The sequence below is a fragment of the Hemibagrus wyckioides genome, linkage group LG19 (genome assembly GCF_019097595.1).
Source record: "Hemibagrus wyckioides isolate EC202008001 linkage group LG19, SWU_Hwy_1.0, whole genome shotgun sequence".
NCBI classification, from domain to species: domain Eukaryota; kingdom Metazoa; phylum Chordata; class Actinopteri; order Siluriformes; family Bagridae; genus Hemibagrus; species Hemibagrus wyckioides.
This window is the reverse complement of record NC_080728.1, coordinates 13,231,927-13,243,580: the sequence shown is the minus strand read 5'-3', so window position 1 is coordinate 13,243,580 and position 11,654 is coordinate 13,231,927. Positions and strand designations below refer to the sequence as shown.

The window sequence follows — 11,654 nt, the reverse complement described above, 5'->3', positions numbered from 1 at the left end:
CCAACATTTTTCACTGAGATGATGGACAATATTTCCTACAGTGTATTTATAAGACTGTTCGGGGAACTACCTGGCGGGTCTTTCTGGGCCTCTCAGTGCCAAGTCCATGTGTTTGCACTCTAGTGGGAAGCTGGCAGGCCAAAGGCTCCATCTGCTGGCATAACAGAGAGGATGATGCTTACTTATCAGATCTTCTGATGCTAAACAATGTCGGGTCATTTGATAATGCTGGTCTTGCTACCTCTAGACTCCTTGACTGACAGCACAATTGCAGAAGCTGATGGTTTCCCAAGCCAAGACAATGCAGTTCTTGTGTTTGGATTATATTTGAACTGGTCTATGTACAGCTCCTAGCTAGCAGGGTTAGGAATGTGGCCTCTAACCTGAGAACGATGGACGTTGGACATTCATGGTGACAGAGAAAGGAGAAAAGAGGACAAATGCTAACTTTATTAAGCTGTCTCATAATTTCAGCCTTGAATTGTTGCAGTATTTTAAATGCATATATAATGGAGGTTTAGAAATCTCACCATACAAACAAACAGTTTAAAATACCTCCTCAATGCTGTGAGGGAAATGTCTCTGAAGAACCATTTCTTTTAAGGAGTGACCTCTTTCTTAGGCTTCTTTTTCCGTGAGTCTTTACATTCATGGATAAGAGGTTCTGGCACATTGAGTTTGCTTACGTTGTAAGTGAGAAAATGGGAAGACAGCAGCAGGGTCACTCTCCCCATTATTCTGATTTCAAAGCACACAAAATATGTGTCTCTATGGTCTCATGGTGGATTCACATTTGAGTGTATACACTTAAGACATTGCAAGGACTACTATATAGACCCTTATTGAAACAAACCAAAGAATCCTTTGTTTTGGAAAAGAAATTCCAAAAGCTTTTTTTTGTTCACCAAATCTTGATTGAATTCAATTCATTTTATTTGTATAGGGCCTTTTACAGTGGACATCTTTATCCTTATCTTTATTCTTTACAAAAGAAGATAAACAAAGAAAGGAGAGGGGGAAAAAAAATAAATAAATAAATAGAAATTATTAAATTAAATGATTAAACTATTTTATCCTTATTTTATTTTATCCCTAAAAAAATAAATCACTGACTTTGACCTAACTCAAGCTGATTATATTTATGATTTGATTATAAGGACAACAGGCACTGATTATCATATAACCAATTATTGTCATCCCTGTGTTTATGTGATGGTGCTTGCTCTCGGGAGAGTAAAAAAATAAATGCAATAAAATAGATATTATTCTTACCAGCATTATAAATAATTTGGACTGTTACACTTTTGCAAGATAGAAAATTAATATACACTCTTATTGTAAGTAAATAAATAAATAAACAGAAAAACAGAGGGTTTTCCTTTCAGATATAGTTCCCATGAAAAACTCTTATTGCGAAGCAAAGAACCCATAACTATTCAAACAAATGGCTTTTTCCCCCCCAAAAAAGTTTAGTGGGTTCTAACTGTAAGTCAGAAAATCCTTTTCAGATCTATGATCCCTAATTACATCCACATTCCCAAACAAAAAAAGTAGTACATTTTAATGGTGGTCATTTGGTCACTGATGTAGTTTCCTGAAAGGTTCTTTAAGTGTATTTTTAGTTAATTTTAGAGAAATATATTTAAAGTATGGTAGGACCTTTAGAATTCTAGACGGATTGTAATCATTTTATTGTGCAGTGATGTATTCCTTATCTTAACAATATCTAAAGTGTACTCCAAAATATATGAGTTTCACATGTGTAAGTGTATAAAAACTCCCAGAACATGTATTTAGAGATTAGTAATTTGACAGTAATTATTTAAGAGCCGATTCTGATACATTCACACTCTTTGTACCATGGAGGACAAAATGTACCTGTGCAGTACTGCTTCGTTTTTTTTTCACCAGTGCATAGAGTCACTGCAAAGAAATTCTTTCTCCGTACATAGTTCCATCACATGGCAACAGCAAACGCAACCTGCTAAATGTACATGCTTGTAAAATTTATGAATGGAGCAAGTTATGGTCAGAACAAAATGGCTGTTCTTCTGATCGCTGTGCTGAACATAAATGTGTGCAGAAAACCACAGCTCTGTGAGTTTTTCCTAAAAGGCAAATGGTTTTCCAGAACAGGAAACCTTTTCAGAGGCAGCCCATCTCTGTGACACACACACACACACATACACACACACGCAAACATAAACATATGTGACATGCACACACATACACACACACATACACACTCTATCCCATCTCTTTAACATGCACAGTCACATACCGCACAGACACACAAGAAACACTTTAGTCTGGTGCTAGAAAAGTCTGTTCTGTTCTTCGATTAACTCGCTCACACTGACAAATTTATGGAACCTTGGCCTGAGAGACAGGAAGTGTTCAAAAGAAAGTGAATGGCCTACTAAACATTCCTGACCACCCCAAAAAAGATCTCAAGTGAGTCCGCCACTGTGAGGCTGAACAGCCAATGCATGGAGCAGATTCTCTTCTATAGAGTGAGTGAGACAGAGAGAGAGAGAGAGAGAGAGAGAGAGAGAGAGTTATGTGGGACAAGACAACATTAATAACAAAATAGCCTCATAAAAAGACCAGTCAAGAAGATATCACACTTATGCTATAAACTACTATCTACTAAATTTATAGAGTAACGCTGTAATCCCTGTATTAGGCAGGTGAGAGTCGACAGCATGCAGTGATCCAGTGAACAGACTAGCAGCTTGTTTTCAGCAGTTTTTAATGTACCGTTGTTCAACTGTGCTCCATAAACAAGATCATCATGGTGCACACTCTTTTATAATGTACATCATCCACTCCATAATCCCCCTTTTCTTCCTCCAGTTTTTGGAATGTGACTTACAATAGAAATGGTTCTGTCATAGATACGCTGCACTAACATTTTGCTTTTATTTGCTAGATAGATAGATAGATAGATAGATAGATAGATAGATAGATAGATAGATAGATAGATTAATTATAGATAAATTAATGAATTAATTTATGCAAAATATATAGGCACTATTCCTATCATCATAGAGTCTTTATAGCCTGTAACTAATACTTTGGTGATTATATTGAGTATAGATCAAATATGAATTAACCCTGTTTTTTTATAAAAAATGCTCTTTCACTTGTTTCTTTCTCCTTTTTGTCACAGTCTTCAAACCAAAGTGTTTGTCTTCCTGTGTAATCTCAAAAATCATTAACCTTTGAGCTCTGTGTTTACCCAGGCTGCAGTCTTAATAGAGTCAACAAGCTAAGCTGTAGGTGCAACAAACCTGTTACCTGTTAATACCAAAGTACCATTGTGTCCAGGAAGACATGCAGATAATTAGCTTGAGTTATTGCTGAATAATGGGATTAGAGTCGGATTTGTCCTAAGCATGTGAATATTTAGACAATTGTACTCACTTATGTACATAAACATGTTCCTTTTCAGATCTGTAACGTGTCTGTCATCTCTATCTGTGTGATCTAGAAAAGGTAGGTTCATTTGTTCAACCCTGTAACTCTGTGTGCCTTTGTTTGGCTGGAGGAAGGACATGGGAGAGTTGAGACATGAGACCCATTGAGGTTAACACTGGCAAAGCCAGAGGGAATGTCTGGAATGTGACAGGGTGTGAAGGAACTGAAAGAAGGCATGGCTGGGTACAGTGGGGTCACTACCTGCATGGCACCATAACTCATTTGAAGCCTACATATCAACAATCAATAACTGCTGGACATATTTAAGGTAAAGCGTTTCCTTCAGAACCTTGATGAACGAGTGAAGGACGAGGGGGAAAGTACTGAAATGACAAAGAATGTTAAGAAGCAACAACTTTTAAAATTTTTTAAAATTCATTTATTGACTACAATTCATTTAGCTTTGAAATAAATTATGAATTAAGCCCTTTTTCCAAGTGTATACAGGATAGATAGATAGATAGATAGATAGATAGATAGATAGATAGATAGATAGATAGATAGATAGATAGATAGATAGATAGATAGATAGATAGTTTGCCTAAATGCATGATTAATCATCGATATGGTGAAACTGTAGGAGGTTATTTAACTTTTCCAGTTTATTTTCCAGTGTCAGTGGTCAGTAAGTTTCCTGCCACAGGAAAGCCACTTTTTTTGTAACATCAAACAACTCTGTGTGTGTGTGTGTGTGTGTGTTTATTAACTTAATACAGGACGTAAGGGAGCAATTATTTATGGCTGGTGTAACAATAAGAGATAACAGAAACTAACTTGTCTCACAAACATTCCACATCATCAAATAAAGAAATGACTTAAAAATTGACTAGTATCGTTGTTCTGAGGTATAAGAGGAATAATACACTTTGGGATGTGCCTCACTCTAAAAATGACATTTTTAAATTGAATTTTTCCAAATCGCTCTCCTGTCATATGATCATGCTAACATGACATTTCACTAAGCTAGTCTATAATGAATAGCAATTTTAGAATTGAACAGCGGAGTACTATCTGTTATGTCAAATACCATTTTCTTTGGTATGTTCAGAGCAAGCAGTGCCATTTTGCCTGTAATAAAAACATTTTGGCCCATCCACTAATGTTTGCATATCCAGGAGAGGAAAAAATGATTAGCTCCTTTGTCTGTAAGATCAAGTGCTATCAGCCACCTAATCTCACTTTTCAAACAAGCAATCTCAAGAATTTGCCAGCAGCACATTCACAATGGGCCTAAGCCAATAGTCGATGTAAAACAAGAATGGGTCACCATGAAACACCTGCCAAAGGCAATGAGTGTGTGCGAGAGAGAGAGAGAGAGAGAGAGAGAAGCTCAACCAAAGATTTAATCTTAGTTTAGTTTTGGTTCAAATTTAATTTTGGTTAAAACAGTATAAATGGAAGACATTTGACAGTAAATATGAGAAACATGACCATACTCTTTGGGTTTGGGAATTTATAAAAAATGGAAAATATAAATACAACTAAGATCAAACTTTTAATATATTTAGGTTTACTGTATTATATAAGTATTACTGCAATATATACTATATTACTGCAAACATGATTTTATCTCAGCAGACATTTCTTTTGTGAAATATATTGTTCTGTTTCTGGTACTATGGCAGAAAACAAAAGCCACACCAAATATAACAGGCAGATTTACCAGACAGCAACCTAATACTGAGAGTTTGATGTATATTTAAAGGTTCTAATGCATATTGTGTAAATGAATGGTGTCTTAGTGTGCCTGCCTGGGTGACCTTTGGCAGCAGTATATTGGCCAGATTGCTATACACAGGGAGACTGAAAGAATGCTCTTTCTGTGGGACTGCTCCAAGATTTGTTTTGAAAAGAAGCCAGAAGAAAGTCTGGGAGACTAAGTGGAAGCAACTAAGCAGCGGTGACATCCTCTCTTATATATATATATATATATATATATACATATATATATATATATGTGGAGGACAGGTATTCAAAAGGCAGTTGTCTTGCTGCAATCAGGTTCTTTGCATAGTTTCTTTTCATTTTTCTATGCTGCAGTCAAGAACTGCTAGGTGCACACGCCGCCGTACAGCAACTCCTGTATGTTTTCATTACTAAGTGTACTTTCCAATTTTCATCAGTATAATGCACCGTAACCCTGAGGTATGGTCATGATTACTCAACAGCAGTCCCTTTAAACAAAACATTGCAGCTTTCTGTAAGGAAAAATAATTGTGGCATTAAAAATTAATTAACATGTCATTACCGTACGATAAATAAACATAAAATCTGCCAGACTTCTTTTACAATAGTGCAGGCTATAATGGAAAGTTTACATGAATGCACATGTTTTGGTTTCTATAGTAACGACTGTTTCACAGGGACATGTATGTAGAACACATGATTTAGAAAAGGTTCATTTTTGAAGCAGTCTCCTATGTCAACATTTTTTAACCGTTAGAGGTGAAGCTGTAACTTTGTTTTTTTTTTATCAAAGTCCTTAAGACAGAGAACTTCTCACTAATAGGAAAAGCTGCATTTTCTATGTCTTATTAACTGCAAGAGGAAAAAAAATGAAGCTAGTACCTGCTAAAATATAAATAATAATAATAATAATAATAACAGGAACAAACCTGGATGAAATAGTAGAATCAATCATTCTTTAAAAAATAAACAGTGTTAGCATTGAAAATTTGATGTAGTATAAGAGGAAGAAAATCCTTTTGGGCGTGTTGTTATTATATTAGAGAATAATCAACTTTTGTGTGGTAAGTGTACGTCTAAGTGTACGTGTACGTTATTGATTATTATTCCTATAATATGCTCTAAAATATTTATTGTGTATTTATTATATATTTATTACTTATTTACAATACACATATACACTCACTGGCCACTTTTATAAGAACACATGCACCCCTTGCATAGTTATTTATACAAGTATCTGACAAGTATATGGCAACAGCACAACACACAGATACAGATCAAGAGCTTCCTTTAATGCTCCTGTCAAAAATTAATACAGTGATTCCTTACAAATCTGTTCAGTTTCGATTAGCCTGCAGCCCACTATAGCTTTAGATTCCTGCTCTTGGTTGACAGATGTGGACTCCTGTTGTTGAGGATTAACGGAAGCTCTTGACTTTGTATCTTCATTATTTTATACATAAATGAGCAGGTGAACAGGTGTTCCTATTAAATTGTCCAGGAAATGTATATACATTATTTGGGTAGTGGACTATTCTCAGTATAACAATGATCCTGAGATGCCAGTGTAGGTGGTGCTGGTGGAAAGTGTACTGGCTGAGGCAGTGTCTCGGTTTCTCAGCGTCACTGCTAGTTTGGCAGACTACCATTCAAGCTATAAAGATGAATAATAGAAAGAAATATGGAATAACATATGCTTAATCTTTCAAGCTTCTTGCATATGGAAATTAAAAAGCAGGTTAAAGCTTTAGCATTTTTAATGAAAGGCTTAAAGCCAAAGAGTAAAAGTTTTGTACAGTTCCATTTTTCTCAGGCTTTCCCCATTCTGGCAGGGAAGCAGGGGAAATTTCTCTGCATACTCAGTAAGCCATTCCAGAACAGGACCATTTTATTCCCAGGTATGCAAATTGTGAGTGCTTGGTAACCATTCTATATTTAACTTTGGGCTCAGAGATATAGCCTTTCTTTCCAGGAACTGTGAGAGAAAAGAGGCCAGCCCATAACCTTGATCTAGTCTTTTCCTCCAGATGTGGGGCTCTGAGACTGCAAAGCCAGAAACTCTTCTGTCTGAGCCTGCACTTAGAACTGTTTTCAAGAAACCAAAACATCAGACTTGGTGTTGGGAAGCAGGAAAAATGGGCAGTGTAAAGATCTGAGCGACGTTGACAAGGGCCATATTGTGTTTTCTAGATGGTCAGAATAGGTCAGAACATATCTAAAACAGCAGGTCTTATGGGGTGTTCCCAGTATGCAGTGGTTATCAAAAGTGGTCCAAGATAGGATAACCGGTGGCAGGGTCATGGTTGCCCTACGGCTCAATGATGGATTTGAGGAGCACAAATTGCAGAAAAAGTTAAAGCTGGATATGATAGAAAGGTGTCAGTGCACACAATGCAACACAACTTGCTGCATAAGGGGCTGCGTAGCTGCAGACTGGTCAGAATGCAGACACTGACTCCTGTCCACTGTGAAAAGTGGCTACAAGGGATATGTGAGCATAAAGCAATGGAAGAAGGTGGCCTGGTCTGATGAATCACATTTTCTTTAACATCATGTGTACAGCCAGGGGCAACCTGGAGAAGAGATGTCGGAGTTAGTGTGATTTTGCCCTGTTCTAATGTTTAACAATCACACACACACACACACACACACACACACACACACACCTCATAGCCTCTTAAATAATCAGCGGGAATTTGGTTTAGTAACATTCACTGCTGAAAGAATAGATTGCCTTTCACTCCTGTGCCAATCTGTTTCCACTCAGTTCCTCCCCCTGCCATGCACTTCCTCTCATCTTCATCCTCTAGTGCTGCTCTCGGGCTGCTCAGCATGGGCCGAAGCACTGTAATGAGTGAAATGCTCTAGGCCTAATCATTACCCAGCCGTGGCCAGTTCTTTCACAATACATAACTGGAATGTTTGAAGAACTATACTGCACTATAATACACAAATATATATATACACAAATATATATATATATATATATATATATATATATATATATATATATATATATATATATATGTATATATATATATATATGTATGTATGAATGATAGAAAAGCTTTCTTCCATCAGGCTGTCAGAAATATGGGGTTATGTGCAGGGCACTGTTGCTGCTTTGCTCTTCAGGGTTCACTGGATGCTAATACAGACGGTCAAAACAATATGCCATATTCAAAACACCAGGGCCAAAAAATGAAGATGGAGGAGAGAGAAAGGTGCACGTCAGCTCACACCCCATCCATTACCCTCATGTAACCACACAGAAGTACACACATCCACAAAAACACACATTCTCCTAACCCAAACAGAAGACTGAGACATGCCTCATCCCCTTAACCAACTTCAAAACATTAGGCGGGCTTTTAATTTCCAGCCCTGGGAAAGGAATGTCTTATTGAGGCTGCGAATGAACTATGTGAGGAGCATAGATCACTCCCCGACACTTCCTGATAGTAAGACTCGAAACAACACACCAGCTGAATCCCCTGGTTTATTTGTGTTTGGCATGCCAGAGGGGTGGTGTGGTGATTTGCCTGGTGGCATTCCAAAGCTGTGATTTATTACCATCAAGCCTCATTGATCATTTAACAAACCACAATTTATAAACAATCGGTGGAGCAGGAAACAACATTTCTCATATGCATACCCTGTATATGATTATATTCAGCTATTCTATCTCAAGACTTTTACAGTTTAGTGTTCATTAGCACATTTTTCCATTCAGGCATTTTGTCTCTGTTAGGTATGTGTGAATGATTATGAAAAATTTGAATATGCAACCACTTGATAAATCTTTTACTTTAGAAATGAAAATGTGTCCACAGAGTTAAAGCAAGAAACTCATGTATCATTCTTAAAGACTCTAGTTCTAGAGCACTCGACGTCTCAATTTTCAAAATCCAGATCGCATTTTTCTATATGCAGTTGTTATGTCCGAACTCTATTAATCTCCTAGATCATATGCCTGATATACATTATTCACATGATTGTTCCTTCTGCTGCTGACCAAGTTTAATAGAAGAAAACCTGAAGGAGAAACAGAAATACATCAAATGAGATGATAAATATCTTTGAGATGTTCTAATGTTAATAAAAAAAAATGGGGGAAAACTGTTAATTATGCAACTGTTGGCGTCACTGGCTAAAAGGAGCAATTCAATATGTGTACAGAAAGAGGAGTGTATTTTCAGTGTTTATATATGGATGTCACGAATCTGCATAAAAAGTGCATAAGAAATTCTAAAGCAAACCTCACAAGCGTATTAGAGAAAAAAAAATCAGCATGGGAGCAGCTGAAAGTTAGAAAGTTTCTTTCATTCTGCTTCTTTCTCTTTGGTCTAATGATTATTTTCTGATTAGTACTGTGCTCCAGTAATGCAGACTTACTCAGACAATGCACATTTGGAACTAATCAGCTGAACGGCACACTAGATATGTGAGAGACTGAGTGTGTGCAGCTCCGCTGAGTGCTGCCTCCACGCTCCAGGCCTCTGGCCACTCTGTGGCCCAGCACTAGGCTCTTCATGTGGTTTCTGTCAAATTGCATCATTTGGAGCAAGGCCACAGGCAGACTCTGTCCTGCTGCCCCCACACTGCTCGCCGGAAAGAAAAAGGGAAATATTTGGCAGGAGTTAACAGAGCCAAAATGAGATCATTGACTTTTCTGGAGGAGAGGAGTTGCATCGCATCCATCAGCCTGCTGCTTGATAATGCTCTCCGAGCTCACAATTTCAAAAAACTGATTTTTTTTTTTTTCAACCCCACTCTCGATGTAGTAGCTCATCCTCCCTCTCTTTTCCTCAGCAATTAGCCATTTCCATGTGTACAGAATGTCTTATTTGTGGGAGAGGCAGTTGTTTTTAAATGTCTTGGATGGTACAGAGGTTTCAGGGTGCTAATGAGCTAGAGAAGATATGTTTGGCTGATCAAAAAGACCATGGAAACTGCCTCCTTAATGGTCTTGGAGAGTGTATAATAAGAAGCACCAATGCACACTCAGAGATGTTCCTTTTGTTTTTATGGAATGAAGGCGGATTCATTTCAATCTTCATTCGTATTCCACAGCATCACAAGTGGTTAAAAAGGCAACTACAATACAAACAAACAAATGTTATTCTTCATACAGTTAAAGAAGTTAGATGATATAGAGTATAGCTACACTATATGGCCAAATGTTTGTGGACACCTGACCATCCAATTCCAAATGTAGTCCCCCTTTGCTGTCATGATAACCTTCAATCTTCTTGGTAGTCTTTCCACTATATCTTGGAACAAGGCTTTGGGCTGTGAGGTTTTGCCCATTCAGCCATGCCTGGGGTGCAGTCAGCATTCCTGTTCATCTTAAAGGTGTTTGCTGGGGTTGAGGTAAGATGTCTGTGCAAGCCACTCAAGTTCTTCCACTCCAAAACTGGCAAACCATGTCTTCATGGAATTTGGAATTCTTCGCTCCAGTGAATGGAAATTGTTACAGCATACAAAAACATTCTATACAATCTTGCAGGGGCGGCTTGTGCTATTAATGGGTTAGCAAGCCTAAGCCCCATCTTTGCCAGGTTCTACAAATTTCAGTAAAAGTTTTCGTTTTTAACATCCACATTGTCTTATGTAGTTAAATGTTTGAATGAGAATCATTTTGGATTGTTTTTAAACCAAGTGCAATAGCACCACATGCAGTCAGAAGAAAAACACATGAAGTACTAAGCCAAAAAAGCCCAGCTCTGTAGATTCATGCAGCCAGTAAGTGACAGTCATGCCAGGTGATAATACAGTCACACACACACACACACACACACCCCTCCATTTAAGCTTAATTTGGGCTCTAAACATTGGCCTGTTCCAGCAATACATCATCAGTAGTTGTGTTATGGACTCAAGTCACAGGTATAATAAACATAAATGAAGTGGAAACTACTCATTATGTAATCATTTCCTTTAAAAATCATTTGAAGGAAAAACTAAAAGTTGATAAATGCACACAACGTTTAAACAAAATACAAATTACACAATAAGGCAGACTGCGTTTGCTAAACATTACAGGCTTGACTGGATGTGTGTAATATTATTCACAGTATACATTTTTGCTTTTTCTAGAGCAACTTACAGATGATGGTGATTTATTTATTTCGATGTTTGTTTATTATAAATGACACCTGAAGATATAATATATTGGTCAACTCTAATTGTTTAATTTATTTAACTATTGTTGAGCCCTCAACTATAAAATCACCACCAACAACCACCCCAGTTTTTGTAGTTTGGGGAAGGCTCGCATATGGGTGTGATGGTCATGTGTCCACAAACTTTTGTCCATAGTGTCTAATGGTGGAATGAAGCAAAACCCATGATGATTCCATTTAATCTTGCTTCAAATATAAAACACTGTGCTTGAATAAGGGCCAACAATGCTGTTATAAATCTTTTGTAAAATCCAAAACCTTGTGCAGCAAAGCTACGGTGAGCACTACAGTGTTAGGTCT

The 11,654-nt window shown here is 37.3% G+C and overlaps 1 long non-coding RNA gene across 1 annotated transcript in view; it reads left to right on the top strand.

Moving 5' to 3' along the window:
- LOC131369989 (uncharacterized) overlaps window positions 1-11,654 on the top strand; it is a 45,665-nt gene that overhangs the window by 7,043 nt on the left and 26,968 nt on the right. The gene's annotated exons all lie outside the window — the stretch shown is intronic.